At 51.5% G+C, this 16,056-nt stretch overlaps 1 protein-coding gene across 2 annotated transcripts in view; it reads right to left on the bottom strand.

The window, feature by feature from the left end:
* The window catches only part of CDH11 (cadherin 11), a 151,635-nt gene extending 138,668 nt beyond the window's left edge, over window positions 1–12,967 (bottom strand). Inside the window, exon 1 of one of the 2 annotated variants that reach the window (XM_058674509.1) lies at window positions 12,735–12,967. The gene's annotated coding sequence lies outside the window, so the exon portion shown is untranslated. Of the gene's footprint in view, window positions 1–10,702; window positions 10,748–12,734 lie in introns of those variants that run through there. The other variant, XM_058674510.1, reaches the window with a different exon arrangement.
* Between the last annotated feature and the right edge of the window lie 3,089 nt (window positions 12,968–16,056).

Genomic DNA, 16,056 nt, shown 5'->3' with positions numbered 1-16,056 from the left:
TTGAGGCATTTCGTTTTGTAGAGGAAACTACAATGAACAAAACACAAAAATCGCCAGCGCATTTCTAGCAAAGCAAGTGTACCAAGCTTCATTAAATTGACATTTTCACTCTAAGACAACAGCACTAATAGTGACATTTCATTTCCATGGTGCCTTTTAGGCTTGCAAAAATAATAGTGAAAAGTAAAGACCACTGCTTCTCCTTACAGATGTGTGTGCATCTGAAGCATGCACTGACATGAGGCAGTTCAAGACAGAACTCACTTTACGTGGTGCTATTTTACAACGGGGTGTTGTTCGGACTGTTTGCATAAACAAATCCTGTTACTCAATTTGACTCTAGAGTTTCCACAGTCTTGTCGCTATTGTTAAACAAAAACCTGTTCAGTGTGGCTTCAAATGTGGCTGTAGTGGGTACTCACTGGAAAGCTGATAATTAACCGTCCAGCTGTTCTCACCTATGCTTCTTCAGTCATCATCAGTTGGTGGTCTGGCTTTGTGTCCATGGTGACCAGGCAGGGAGCATCACATAGAGACTGAATGCATGGTCCCCAGTGTCCTGCGTAGCTGTGATATCTAGGTTAAGTCTGAACAAGGAGCTCTAACTAGCACAAAGTCAGTGTGTCCTTATTTAGTTCAGCTGTCCTGGCCTGGCAGACATGCTGCTGGGTCTTGGAAGCTCTGAGACACTGTGCTTCCTAGCAGACATCACACCTTGCCAAGGCAATGCTGATTCCCTTCACACTGGTTCGGAAAAGTCAAAACACAAAAATTGCCAGCTCATTTCTAGCAAAGCAAGTGTACCAAGAAATGAGATGGGATGGGTTCTACTCCAGGGGAAGCTTTCATCTGTGCATTCCTGGGGCCTAGATGCATCCAACTGTATGCACATTCACCTGTTTCATACCTAGTCCAACACACGTCAGGCCATACTGAAGTTAACATCTAAGTTGGAGCTCCTGCCACACTATTATGAGCAGCTCCTAGAGAGCACCTATGTATCTGAGTTTTCTGAATGCTTGCATCTGCCTCATAGCCATTACGCATGTGCCCTGCCCATTGTAAGAGACCATCTGCCATTCACACATTTCACTGTGATAATTTCTGCTATAGTTTTGCTATAAGTGCCACTACATCGATGGAGCTACACCAGCAGACCCTGCCCAGGTTCTGACACCCTGCCCGATAGTCCAATTGGATTATTCGGTGTTTTGTAAAAGCCCCTTCTGCTCCACCCTCACATGATCCAACTACCAACATTCTATTCAGCCTTCAGGCCAAACTTAACAGCTAGATCCTCGGTCAATGTTAGCGGATATGGTTCCTCACAACAGTCTTGCAAGGATAGGTGGGGAAACTAGACTTTTCCAGGTTTCTCAGTTAAAAAAAAGATAAGTGACCCCTGGGAAATGCAATTTTGGCAGAAAAAGCCAAGAGGCAGTTTCAGATGATCACTGGTAACCTCTAGGGACAGGGAAGGCAGAACCCAGACCAGATTCTGCTAAGAAACCAAGTAGTCGTCGGCCCATGCTGGCACAAGGGACTTGGGCAGATGCAATGCCCGGCACTGCCTGGTCCCACGAAGCTGAGTACTGCTACAGTCACTGAGGGGACAGAGGGGTTTCCCTTGGACAGTGATTGTGCATTGTGTGTGTGTGTGTGTGTGTAAGATTCTGAGAACACACTGAAAACACTGTGTGAATAGTCTGGAATAGATTTCCTAATTTCCAGATTTCCAAGGAAGCTTGTGAAGCAACTCCTAGGACTTCTGGCTCTTCCTTCTACAGAGAATTTCATTGAAGTTGATTCTCTGAATGCAGGGCAGTTTTGATACTTCATAGCCAAACAAAATGAGCAAGCAGACAAAATGACAAACAAAGGAGTGAGTAACATATAAGACGTAGTCTTTCAGGGTGCCAAATGACTGAAATAGAAGTATTTCGTGTGGTCCAACAAGACTCCGTCTCTGCTTCCATCTGGGTATTTTTGTTGCTCCTACTTTGTTCTTGTTTTACCAAGCAAGATTTGTGGCAGAAAAACCAAATCACAGCATGACCCAGGAAAGATGGCAGATACTCTAGATGACAGACTGGGGATTTACATTTTAACATCTTTTTTCAAAAAACTGGATCAATGCGCTAGGATAAGGAAAATGAAATAGAACAATAGCAATCAGAACAGCCCCATCCCATGCACTCTTTCAAATGCTTCCTATGCTAATATCACTTAATATCAGAGCTTGTCCATAAGGCAAACACTACTAGTAACCCCAGTGCACAGAGGAAGACGCTTTCACAGCTGGTCCGTGGCAGGTGCAAGCTTAGAGGCAGGGCAGCCTGACTTCACAGACTGTGCTAACTACATAGATGGTGCCTTCTCGTGTACTATGTGCTCAGGGACCGGGCGGGGGGATGTGACTTAAGAGCAGCACAAAAGGAAAAGCAAATATGCAAACTGTGGAAGTAAGTCCTCTGGGTGATGCGACTGGTAATAAAAATAAAATGTAATGTGGCCTCAGGCTGCAATAAAATAAGTGTGTGGAAGGGAGTTGATAATCTAAGAGTCTGGCTAGCTGGATTTCTGCCTTCAGTTCTTTACTCCAAGAAAGTAAAATAAATAAATAACAAAGGCGTTGTTCAAGCTAAAGACATTAAACGTGGGAAGACGCTACCTGGAAGGTAACTCCTGAAAACGCCAATGTGGAAGGAGGGTGGCAGCTGTTGTGCACAGCATCAAAACCTTTCTCAAAGAAGATAACCTGATGCCACTCACCCGAAAGTGAAGGTTCCCCGTGACTGCATGACCTGCACAAGAGGACAATGGCCTCACCTGCCTAGCGATGCCATGGCCATCCTTAGGGCACAGCAGCAGTGACTGGATCACCAGGTGGCAGGTGTGTTGGTCTGTATTGTCTCTACAGTCCCTTCGCATACAGGTGGGATTGGAATTCTGTTATTCTTGCCCTAAACCATACTCAATTGCCAATCTAGGTATAACTATTTCCTATGACCTAGTTTGTTTACACTTCATTTGGGGGATTTAATGTTTTAGTTTCATGCTTTTATAGACAGACTTGGTATTTTTTACACTAGTAATAATGTCAGCTCCAAGACGGAAGGCCTCTGTGTTCAGATTGGTTCTGTGTACACAATTTTCATCACTTTAATAACAAAGACATGAAGTTGAAGTGAGCCCCAAATCAAAAGCCTCCAAAGGGCTCAGTGGTGGCTTTGGAGTGGCAACATCAGGACATTTTTTTCACTCTAGTCTCTATGGAAACGCAGAGTGGAGAGATTAATGGCAGATGACTAACCAGTGGGACAAAACTGAAGGCTAGGGTTAAATGGTAGATTCTGCAAAATATTATCAAAGGATGTATCAGGTGATGCTACACTAACCATGAACTCTCAAGTAAGAGATGCATATACCATTGCAAGAACAGACTCACAAGGTCTTGCATGGGTATGTGGAGAAACAAAACCTTTTTGGGTTTATTAGTTGAAAAAGCAACAGAAGTGGACCCTGGGCATCACAATTTTGGCAGGAAAAATAGAGAAGCAGGCTTGGGAAGTCACCAGCAACCTTAAGAGGCTGGGCAGGCAGAGCCACAGGCAGCAGCATTTAGGTATTACAGCTTAACCAGCCAACTCAAGCACACCATAGACAGATAGCAGATAGACAGATTCATACTATATACACAAGATTTTATTTATATATATATATATATATATAAACTAATGATATATTTTAAGCTGCATCAAATCACAAACACATCTATTAAAATACAATTAGGCATAGACATCCGGCCCAGTAGTTTAGATACCCGCAACCCACATCAAAGTTCCTGGATTTAAGAACTGGTTCTGCTCCTGATTCCAGCTTCCTGCTAACGTGAACTTTAGAAGCAGTGGTATTGGCTTAGTCAGGTGCCTAGCACCCATGTGATATATAGGTTTGGGATCTTGACCCCCTAGCTTTGGCTCATGTGCAGTTTGGGTATTTGAGAAGGGAAGCAGTGGATGAAAACTCTTTTACTTCTCCTGTTTTTCTTTTCCTTCCTACCTCTATCCTCCCTCTAAAATTAAAAATAGAAAGAAAAATTAAAGCACACTTTTGGTTGTGAAAAAAAGACTGAGCTACAAGACAAGAGTTCTCAATTCTGTCCCCAAATTAAATATGATCTTGGGATCGTCACAATTAATCTCCCAGTCTCTCAACCCTCATCTCTAAATGGTGGGCAAGAACCGCCAGTGGTTGAGTTGATGACTTTTAACCTCTGACTTATAAAAGGAGTCCACAGCCAACCTTTCTGAACACAGTGAATCCAATCACGTGACTGACTGCAGTGGGGACCCTTGGTTAGCATACCACACAGCTAAAGGGCAAGTTGCACAGCAGAAAGCAAGTATGATGAACGAGAACAGTGAGAGGTCTACACACTGGAGCTCAGAAGACCTGCTGAAGAAGTGAATCGTGGGGGAAGCCTGGCAGGGTGCCCAATCTTTGCTTTCAATATCTTGGACTGAAACTCAGCGATGCCAATAACAAGCTGTGAAATACTGGGAATGTCTATTTTAACTCCGGGTAAGATGATGACCAGTCTTGGCAGTTCATAGGTCCGTGTGGGTAAGTCTTACATTATATCGAACATCCTTAGCATAGCGTTTAAAACCAGCTAAGTGCTATGGAACTGCTCAATTTTAATTATAATTTAATTCCAGTGCCAGATATTTGCAGGGCTGTCGAAAAAGCCAAGGCAGGAGGCAAAGTTTGAGGACTGGGAGAAAGTGACAAAAGAGGTCTATTTTAGCTCCTCCTTCATTAAAATGAGGTATTTTAATGAACCGAGTTAATGAATCACCTGCTTGCCTCCCAGGTTCCTGGAGCGGTAGTTAGCAGGCTGTCATCAAGACATTTAGAAGACTGTAGGGTTATTGGCAAAAGGAAAACCCGCTGAGAAGAGAGTTCCATCAGAAGATCTCAGAAACTCCTTTTACGGATCTTGTGAACCCAGGGTCAAGCACAACAGCTCAGCTCTGTCCCGCAGCTCTGCTCCAGAGACAGGGAGGGACAGGTGTGCAGGCATCAGACCCAGTGCAGAGTTCAGCGTCAGGCGTCTGAACGGGCTTGGAAACCGAGCTGCTGCTGTTTCCTGCCTGCTAAGCCCAGAGGAGTGTCTCACATGCTGAGGGTCACTTCACGCTCCTGCGAAGTGGACACAGGTGAAGTGCCGTCTGCCCTGCAGGGAGTAAGGAGCTACGCAGGGCACTGGCTACCAACAAGGTCTTCAAAAACTTCCTGGAGAACATGCATTATGAAAAAAAGTGGTTTATCTGGCTCACAGATCCAAAGCTTCAAGTCCAAATTTCAGTGGTTTCATTGGTTTGGCCTCTGAGAGGACCACGGGGGTAAGCCAGAGTCGCAAGAGAGGCTGAATTCCAACAGTCTCTTTTAACCAATTCTGACTCCAGAACTATGCTCCAGGGTTATGCTCCCCAAACCAAAGAACCGCCCCCAGGAGCCAGAACTGGGTTAAGTGTTCACTTTCCTATCCATCTCATGACTTTGGGGTCCAAATATATGCCTGAGTTGGAGTGCCAAATCAAACTCAAAACACAAGGCCAGCGTAGCAGACATTCCTGTTCATTGCTCAGCACACACGGCGGGGAGCATCAGCCCGAGAAAGAAGCAGATGACACAGGGGGGCACAGATGGGAGACAACGAGTAGGTCCCAGAGCTCTGGAAAGCCCAGACAGGCTGGAGGGCATGAGAGGGTGAGGGCTCCAACACAACACAGAATCGCTGTGCTTTTGCCTGGCTCCAGGCAGGACTGTGAGGCCCAGCAGGAGCATCTTCAGAGCAGACTCCTCCTGGGTTCAGGCTGTCACCGCTCAGGCCCCTGAAAACCCCCCATGCACATTCACCTGCTAAGCAAACAGGAAGTCTTGAAAATGGAGATGATTTATCAAGAGACCAATTATCTTTTCAGGACGTCTGGAATAGTAATAAGCCCCTTTTAGGCGACGGCAAGGAGGAGACGAGTAGCTCCACACTGCACGCTTAGCAAACTTGTCCTGGGAGATACGACTTCAGGGTAATTCACCAAGACAACCTCTAGGAGACAGGAACAGGGGAAAGACGCCAAGGAAGGAAGGAACCAGCAGATTTCCACAGAGCAATAATGATCTCTAGAATCCAAGAGTTCCACTGCTTCTTCAATGGGTAAGAGGGGAAGGGAAGTGTCACTGCCAACGTGGGCAATCATTCCAGAAAGGCCAGTCCTGCAACAGCTCATCCTTACCTGGGAGAGGCCTCCACTCTGTTCATGGAAGAATTTTGGCCTAGGGCCCAGCACGGTAGCCTAGAGGCCAAAGTTCTCACCCTCAAGAGCTAGGATCCCATATGGGCACCGGTTCTAATCCCGGCAACCCCACTTCCCATCCAGCTTTCTGCTTGTGGCCTGGGAAAGCAGACGAGGACGGCCCAAAGCCTTGGGACCCTGCACCTGCATGGGAGACCTGGGAAGAAGCTCCTGGCTCCTGGCTTCAGATTAGTGCAGCTCCTGTCATTGTGGTCACTTGGGGAGTGAATCATCGGACGGAAGATCTTCCTCTCTGTCTCTCCTCCTCCCTGTACATCTGCCTTTGCAATAAAATAAATAAATCTTTAAAAAATAAATAAATAAGTCAATCTTTAAAAAACAAAATTTGGTCTAATCTTGGTAAGAAGGAATTTCTGCCTCCACCACTAGTCCACGAAGCAGAATGTGGGGTAAGGGCCCCATATTCACTGAGTGTCCATCCCATACAAGGCACTGCACTAAAGCCCTCATTTCATGTTTATCATGACAGTGTCTCCGGCATAAACATTATTATTAGCACCGTCTCCACTCTGCCTGCCCCCCCCCTTTCAACAGAGATCTCTCATTCTGACGCTTATTCTTGGCCACAGATTTTAGAAGCATGGAGCTGGTGTGTCGCAGGATTGCACTGCTAGGCATGGCCAAGACCAAAGTTAAGTACAGTACAAAACAGAAAAAGAAGCTAAAACACCTCAAGAATTGAGATAAATAATAGTAAATGCCCGCTGGCTTCAACGACCCAGGCCTAGGGAATGACGTAAACTAGCATAGACAGTCCACCGTGAGTCCACAAGGGACCCTCACCAGGGATGGGCACCCAATCGCTTGGGCAGCTGTGCCCATTCCCAATTTCTTGCACATCTGTTCTTAAGGAAGAAACATGGCAGCAACCCTACCCCCCATCCATTAAAAAAGCAGACACAGACAGGGCCTAAGGCAGGCTGAAGAGAGGCAGGCTGAAGAGAGATTTCTATGCCTCCAACCCAGGAGCAGGGAGAAGGCGCCCATTACCGCATGGCAGCTGCGTTTGGAGATTGTCACAGTGGGGACAAAGCCAGGCCCCAAGCCACTTTTGTCAGGAGAATTAAATGTGCAGAGATAACCTTGCTTTGTGGCAATCAGCCCCGCACAGAGGACTGTGGCGGGAGGATTTCTGGGCACTCGGGGTGAGGGTGGGGCAGGATCCTTCACCTGTAGTAGCCTGGAAGGGCGGAGGGGGAGGTCAAGCTCCTTCAGAAACACCGGGAGGCATCGAGCGGCGGGCAGTGCAGCGAGTGTGGCCACTGTTGACTTCCACCTCTAAAGCTGTCTGCAACTCAACTTCTGCACGCAGCACATAAGCCAGAGAGTGAGAAGAGAGAATGTGTGTGTGTGAGAGAGCGAGCAGTAACGGCCCTGCCAGGAGAAAAACAGCCTTGGGCTCCTTCCCACTGCCAACCATTGTCCCTAGCACTCCTGTCTCTCCCTCACACTGTCTCTCACACTATCTCTCCATCACACTCCTGTCTCTCCCTCACACTGTCTCTCACACTATCTCTCCATCACACTCCTGTCTCTCCCTCACACTGTCTCTCTCACATTCCCGTCTCTCTCACACTCCTGTCTCTCTTTCTCACGCTGTTGCACCGTTCTCAGATCAGGCACACACACAGCTCCACCAAACTCTGCTACTGTCTGAAAACTAATTAAACAGTGGGATTTTGCCTCTGGTTCAAACAAATGTACATTAAATCACCAGCATTTAGAATCTGAAATCACTTCTTTTTTAAATGAAATAAACTATCGGTGTAAATGAACACTGATTTAGAAAATACTCCATCTAATCTTTGGAGTTACTTAATGCACACGCCCATAATCCAGTGGCATTGATTCTTTCTTCATCACCGTCTCTGCACTCCGACACAGCCCCGGCTGCCCAGAACCCTCTGCCGAGTCGCCAGGGAGGCCACTGGACTTGGTTTACGACACACGAGGAGTGCCCACTCAAGACAGTACTCATTTTGAATGGAGTTTTCCTGTTAATTACCATAAGCTATGAGGGTTTTCTTTTTCAATTCTTCTGCTGAACTTTCAGCAGAAGCCAGTATTTCCAGAACATGGAAGAGGAAGGGGGAAAAAATCAAATGATGAAAACCGGGTGCATGAATACCCATCTCGAATTAAATTATACTCTGCTCAAGGCAGGTTTTGTGCAGAAACTTTAAGAATGGATGGTTAAAGGTAATGTAAATAAATAAATAGCATTAACTCTTTCACAGCAATGCCATCAACCAAAGTGCTTGCCAAACATCAAAGGCTATGCTTTTTGTTGGCAAGTTGAAGATACCTTGCAGGCGTCTTCAAAAACCTCTTGAAAGAACAGGCAATGATATCATAACGCTGTCACTAACAGCTTTCTTTCGCTTTTGCTTTTGCTTTTTTTTTTTTTTTTTACTACTCACTCTGTCCCCTTTGGAGTCAGAAGGGATGCTCTTTCTGCCAGAAGAAAATCCAGAAAACTGTTCCAGATCGCGGGCTTAGCAAGAGCTGACAGCATTCATCCTGCCGCCCAGCCCCCACTGAGGGCTCCATCGGAAGTTACAAGGTTCCCTCACTTTCTAGTAAATCTCAAGCTGGGGAGAAGAGGCTAAAGGTAACAGGAACCACTCACTGGAAAGATGCTAATTCTGACAAACTGCTCAAGTAGTAGCCTGAACCGGGGCTAGATTGAATTCGTTTTCTCCAGAGAGGGCCAGACAAGGCTAATGGTAACAAAACCGCTTTTCATGGTACCCTGAAAAGCAGACGGGCCGTGCACGAAGCTGGAGAAGGGCGCCACTGCCCTCTAGTGGCCAGAAGTGCAATGTTCCGCGAAGGAGTCCATTTCCAGATTTGCACAAAGCTCTCAATGTCAAGGTAAAATTATAGCAAAAAGATGTCTAATTATCCCGCTGGAGTGTTTGCTTTAGTCCTTTCTGCTCCTGGAGGAGGCCGCGGATGGCTACCACAGAAATCCTGAAGGAACAGCTTTTTCCTACTCCTGCTGGTGTGTCAGAATGTGTCCAACTTTCCAGTTTTTTTTTTCTGTTTCTTTTTTAATGGACCTGTTGAAGCTTCTTCTAATTAAGGAAACCACAGATTGATGTGGGTAAAATATAGCTACTGTGTGTGTGTGAGAGAGAGGGGGGAAGTTATCCCTTTGAAAAGCTGACAATTCACAATTCTTGCAAAATAAAGAATGGGGGTTCTTGACAAATTTTGCGAAATAACCGGTTTTTAAGAGAGAAAAATCACCTCAACCCCATTTTACGTCCTTGAAGTATCAGCCAGTGAATTTACACAGTGACCACATTTTCTAGGAAAAAAGGGGGGGGAGATGGACCCTGGGAATTCCCAGTCCAAAAATCTGATGGTTCTAGAAGAAACGGTTGCTACCTATGTTTACACTGAAGAGGCCTATGTTACCCTCTGCTTGTATGGTTAGACCCGCCTAGGAGCAAAGTGAGAAGACTCGGCATTTCAAAGCACACCTAGAAGAAACCAGAACTATTCCTAACCGTCCACCTACAGCCGTAGATTGAGAATGAAGGAAGACGAAAATCAGACCTAAGATCTTGCTGAGACAGTTTGAAGGGGAAAAAACATTTAAATACAACTGATAAAAGTTTACACTACATCTCAACTTCCCAAGTCACAGGCATCCCCAGGCAAGGTTCCAAGACCCGCCGTGTGTCTGGGAGTGTAGCTTTGACGCTGTAAATCAGACCTTGGGGTCAAAGGCACAGCGTTTCCCATATGAGCTCCCCAAACCAGAATCTTCACAAAGCAGCCATGTAATTCTATTCAGAGCGAAAGAAAACCCATGAGTGAGAAAGACAAGTGCAATAAAAGAGCATGAAATGGACCCCTATTTCCTCCAAATCACGACATGCCTCTCCCACTCCCCCCTCCCCCAAGCCACTACCCGAGGAAGGATAGAGGAGTTGCAGGTCATTAAAAGTAAAAGGAGCCGTTAGTTTTTGCTGTAAAAAAAAAAATTCTCAAATTAACAAAAGATTGCATCTTAATTGAAAATAGAATTTAGGCTTCTAGTAATTTTACTGTCTGGTGTCCTGATAGTGCTATCAAGATGGCCCTCCACTTCAATTAGCACTGTTTTAAAAGCCTATTTTTCTAGCCTGCAATAAGCCCAGTTTGAATAAATCTGCATGCCCCAGCCTGGCCAGACTTTCCCATTTCAAACCCTGGGAGGCGGTTTACTTCCCCCAGAGGTGGGGAGGGTAGTGGCTCTTTCAACAATGTGATGAAAGTGACTATACTATGCGGACTCTCAACAGAACCACCAGAACAAAGATAGTTACCAAAAGAAAGACGCTTTCCTGGGTGAGTTCGCGCGGCCTCCAGAACAAGATGGGAAGACAGTTCTCACTCCGAGTTTGCTGGCCTCTCAGCTGTCTCTCCCGGGTCTCTACTGAAAACCACTCCGGTTCCTCTGTAGCAGGAAGGACCTGAGCTCTTCGCAGAGGCTCAAATTCCAGGGCTCAGCGGTCCAACTTGGACACCGAGCCACGGAGTGAGCGAGCTGGGCGGCTGGGGCTTGCCTTCCCGGGGCGCCTGCCGGCCACGTCCCTCTGTTCTGTAACTTTCAGTATTTTGTTCTCCGGCACAAGTGCACGCTTCCCGCAGCTGGGACTGCGCGCCCACTACTGCTCCAGCCTCCTGCTGTCTGCACCTCCGCAGCCGCAGGAAAAGGAGTCCCACACGGATGCAGCTCGGCCCCTCCTCGCCTCTCTCAACCCTGTCCAGCGCCCAGCCCAGTCTGGTCACCGCGCCACTGCTGGGATGTTAAGGAATCCTAGCTCCCCAGGAGGACTCTGCACGCCCCAGCCAAGCCAGCCAGGCAGCCGCAACACCATCCCCGTCCGGGGAGAGATGCAGGGACGAGCAAGTCAGCCCATCCTTTGCTCAGATAAACTGCTGTGCCTTTCCTGGGGTTAAACCGGCCACTCACTCACTGCCCCTTAGGAAACGGATAGGAATGACTGGGAGATTGCAGAGCCATCCGAATGGGATTGCTTTAGGGAAAGACGGAAGGGAAGGCTCTGGGGGGGTCAACCTACCCCCTCAGGCGGCAGAGTGGCAGGGATGCCCCTCGCTCCCACCCCGCAGGCACTGCCCATCGCCAGGCAGGGACGGTATTCTTCAATAATTAAAAGATGCAATGCTTTCATAGCAGTGCGTTGGCCCGTGAAATTCCTGCTGCATTATCAGCAAAAGCAACAGGGTTTCTTCTAGCATCTACAAAACCCTTCACCCGGCAGAGGCAGGCGTCCCCAGCCCCGGGTTGAAAGCAAGGCCCTGGCAAGAAGCGGACAAGGAAGCTGCACGGTGCGGGTCTCCTGGACCCCACTTTTCTCTGGAGACTCTGGGCTCCGAGTGCGAGTGCAACCCTCCAACCTCTGCCCCTGGGGACCCGAGAGCCGGGCCCGAGGGATGCTCTCGCCGGCCGCCCTCCCCATCCCGCCGGCTTCTCGGCGCGCCTCCGGAGGGCCGAAGCGCGGGGAGCGAGGCCGCGCGTGCGGGCGCTGGAGACGCTCGGTGCGCCCCGGGAGCGGGCGCGGGCTTCGGGGGGCGGCTGGGCTCTCAAAGTTACCGCTGGCCCGGGCGGGCTTGGCCAAGCCCGGAGCGGAGCCGCAGCGAGCACCGGCGGCTCCCGCAAGCCAACGCACACTGCCGGGAGCGCCGTCGGCCGCTCCCGCAGCCGCAGTCGGCGCACCCGCAGCCCCTCCAACCAAAGTGCCGAGAACCACCGCCCCCCGGGCTCCGTTCCTTCCTATTTCTGGAGCTTTCCTCGGCACTTTCGCCCCGCGGGACCGAGCCCCGGGGAGCGCTCGGCGGGCTTCCGCAGGACCCCGGTAAGGTTCCCCCAACACACACACACACAGCACGGTCTTGGGGGGAACAGACCCAGCGCTGACGGGAGGGCACCGCGCGGAGAACGACTGTCCCCGAGAGACAGGACTCAGCCTGGAGCCCCAAAGCGGGTGCCACCCCCCTGTGCCGCGGCCTCGGCGCAGACCCAGAGGAGGCCTGGGCGGCACAGGGGTGGGGGGAGTGGAGCGCACATCTGGCGCCCCTGCGCCCACCGCTGCCTCCCGACTCCCTTCCTGCTTTTTATTTTCGGGCAAAATTTTCCCTTCCCTCTCCTCACCCCCCCCCCGAACCCTTTTGGCTTTTCCCTGCTGAAGCCCTTTCAAGTCAGGCACCGGAGCCCCCCGCTTACCCTCCCTCCCCCCCAAGACATTTATTTTTTCCCCCTCCAGAGCAAAGCTTGCCCCTCACTCCAAGCAGCCCCACTCAGGCTAGAAGGGACCCGCGCGCGGCGCGCCTCACCTGGGAGGGCCCTCGCGGCTGGACGCGACCTCCGCGCCGTCGGTCGCTGGCGCAGGGCGAGCGCGCACCGGTGTGGGCCCCGACCCCAGTCCGGGTCCCATTCACAAGTCGGCGGCGGCGGCGAGCGGCCCCCGCGGCATCCGCTCCTCAGCCCGCGACGCTCCCCTCAGCCGGCGGCGGCCGCGCGACGAGGCGCCGAGCGCGCTAGTGGCAGGAATGAGAAGCCGAGCGGTGGGGAGGTGGCGGGCGGCGGGGGGAGGAGGGAGGCCGCCGCCGGGAGGGAAGGAGGGGTGGGGGGCGGAGAGGAGCCGCGGCCGCGCGTCGCGCCGAGCTGGGCCTCGCCGCCGCCGCCGCTGCGGGGGCCGCCCCGCTCCGCGCCCCTCCCCCGGGGCCCGCCGAGCTGCCCTCCTCGGGCCCCGCGGCCGTGCGCTCCCGCCCCCGGGTGGCGGCGCTCCGGCTCCCCTGGGGGCTCCGACGGAGTCTGGAGCGGCTGAAGTTGGGCTCTGGGGACGCGCGGCCAATCACGGAGGGCGGAGTGTGTGTGTGTGTGGAGGGGAGTTCGGGGGAGAAAGACGGAGAGGGCTTGTGGGGGGGGGGGCGTCCCCCATTTCCCTCGTCTCCCAAATCCGCTTCAGCTGGGGAGGCCGGGGCCTTCGCCTCGCCGGGCCGGCCACGCGCGGGTTAAGGGGAGGGGGAGAGGCCGTGGAGGGGAATTAGGAAGCGCATTCTCTTCTTCCGCACCCGACCACCCTTCGTCCCGCAGCCCCTCTGCGTGGGCGGCTTCAGCCGCGTCTCCCCCCGCAACCACACACACACACCCCACCCAGCCCCTGAAGTGGCGCGGGCGCAGCGGGAGCCGGCGACGGCGGCTTTGGACTTGCGGAAGCTCTCGCAGTTTGCGTCGCCCCCCTCACCCTGCGCCCCTGAGGGGGACGCGGAGAGCGCTTCTCCTGCGCCCGCCTCGCCAGGCCCTCCGCAGCGGTGCGTGGGCCGTGGACCCAGGCAGGGACAGGCCACCCCGCAGGTCCTGTCACTTGTTGCCTCCCCCAGCCCCCGCAGACCCACCACCCCGCTGTGGAGTGTGCGGTTCTGCGGGAGCCAGGGCCTGCGGGGTGTGAGACCCGCATCCCTCCGCCTCAGTGCTTTCCAAGGAACCCGTCACGGAGTAGGGAGCCCCTCGCGCCAGCTTCCTGCCCTCCCCCACGCCCCGCCAAGTCTCCCAGCGAAAGGAGTGCGGGCCCCGGGGCTTCTGAGTCCCGCCAGGGGCGGAGCGGGACGCTGGGTGCGGGGAGCCGTGCAGGGACCCGTGGGGAACACCCGTGCTGCGGGGCTGACCCTGGTCAGGAGAAGTTTCTTGGAGGTAAGGGGACGGAAAGAGAAGACGCCTCGGCAAAAAGGCAGAGGAACTGCGGCCAGGGATGGGGACGAGGCCGGGAATGGAGGAGGCAGAGTGGGGCACCGGCGAAAGGGAAGGACGGGAGCGAGGAAAAGCGGCCGTTGGAAAGGGCGTGAACAGTGAGGGGCCCAGGAGTTCAGGGACAAGAGGCTGAGCAGGGATGGGAAAGCCAAGCTCTTGTGCACCGGGGCCTCTCCAGAGAGGGTGGTCCAGCCCCGCCTTGCAACTTCGGGCCGTCAGCCTGGGAGTCCAGAGCTTCCCGCGAGTTCACGCTGCGGTTCCCGCCCCACCGCCCAGGTTTCTCCTGCAGTCTGCCTGGTTCTCTAGAGCAGCTGGCCGCACCCTGCCCAGAAAGGATGCGCTTGTCACCGAATGGATGTGACCTTGAACTTGCCCATTTCTCCTCTGGGGAAGAAGGGTTCTAAGGTTTCCTCACTCCAGCAGTGCTGTGGTGCCACCTAGCAGGTGACAGCCCCTTGGGCCCCCTGGCATCCCCAAGTCTATCACAGGTGCTTGGAACAAGGGCCACGCCACTGCTCCTGGGTCTCCCTGTGGAGCATGGGGCAGTGGTACCTCTGGCTCCTCCTGTAGATCCCTCACGCCAGGCCGTTTCCACAACTGCTCCTTGCCTTCCTCTGAGTCTCTTGACTACTGTGTCTTCTCTGAGCACTGACCTTTGAGCATTTCCCAAGCCCAGCCATAAAAGGGCACAACCATGGCAATGGGGTGCTCTGATCTAGCCCTTTAGGCGCTGCAGTGAGGTTACACTGGAGAGGATGGGAGTGGGTCCACTGCACCACGAAGAGACAGAGATTTTGTTTTTGGACTGGCTACAGGTTTGGATTTTCTTGTCCTCATGTGAGCATAAAGGGAAATTAAAGACAAGGTCAGTTTCAGAATATAAGTGTGAAGATTCCCAGGAGGTGTACTGGTTAGGAAATCCCTCTAACCTTGAGCAAAAACTAAACTCCGTTTCGGGTGCAGATCCAAGGAGGGACCTGGGCATTTGTGGCATTGGCTGGAATTTACCCCTCTGCTTTCTGTTCAGAAAGAAGGCCTTTAAAACCATGAGCAGAGCATCAGCAGATTTTAAAAAGCAAGTTAAGAATTGCTGGAGTCAGACGGTACCACCCGTATTGTAGCGTTCAGGACTCCTTGGCACAATGCAGCAACTCTGTGCCTAGGTGTCCACTCAGGAGATTGGTGCGTGTACAGCCACAGGGAGCGGTGAATCTGAATGATCATAGCAACATGATTCTCGGGGACAAGAGCCTAGAAAAGACCCATGCGCCCATCAGCTGGTGAATGGACAAGCAAAACCTGGTGTGTTCATAGACTGGCATAATATTCAGCAATCAATAGGAAAGGAATTCCAAGGTTATTCCATCACAATTGATGTTTAAAAACCAATGCTAGGGGCCAGGCACAATGGCTAAATGACTGAATCCTTACCTTGCAGGTGCCAGGATCCCATCTCTGCAATGGCTTGTATCCTGGCTGTTCTACTTCCTATCCAATTATCCAATTCTCTCCTTGTGGCCTGTGAAAGCGCTGGACGGCTCAAAGCCTTGGGAATCTGCACCCATGTGGGAGACCCAGAGGAAGCTCCTGGCTCCTGGCTTTGGCTTAGTTCCAGGCATTGTGGCCACTTGGGGAGTGAACCAATAGATGAAAGATCTCTCTGTCTCTCCTCCTTTCTGTAAAGCTTATCTGTCTTTCCAGTAAAAAGAAATTAAATCTTAAAAAAAAAAACGCTAAGTTAAGAGGTGAATATAAAAGTACCATGTTCTGCTACTGCATTTCTAGGAAACATGCTGAAAAGACAAGTTCATAGAGATGGAAGGCAGCTACCTGATTGCACCAGGATAAAGTTCGAACTAGAATCGAGTGGCGATAGGGTAAGAGGCAACTTGGTTCGGTGCACAG

The sequence above is a fragment of the Ochotona princeps genome, chromosome 16, assembly GCF_030435755.1.
Source record: "Ochotona princeps isolate mOchPri1 chromosome 16, mOchPri1.hap1, whole genome shotgun sequence".
In the NCBI taxonomy this organism is placed as follows: domain Eukaryota; kingdom Metazoa; phylum Chordata; class Mammalia; order Lagomorpha; family Ochotonidae; genus Ochotona; species Ochotona princeps.
This window is presented reverse-complemented; position numbering and strand designations above follow the sequence as displayed.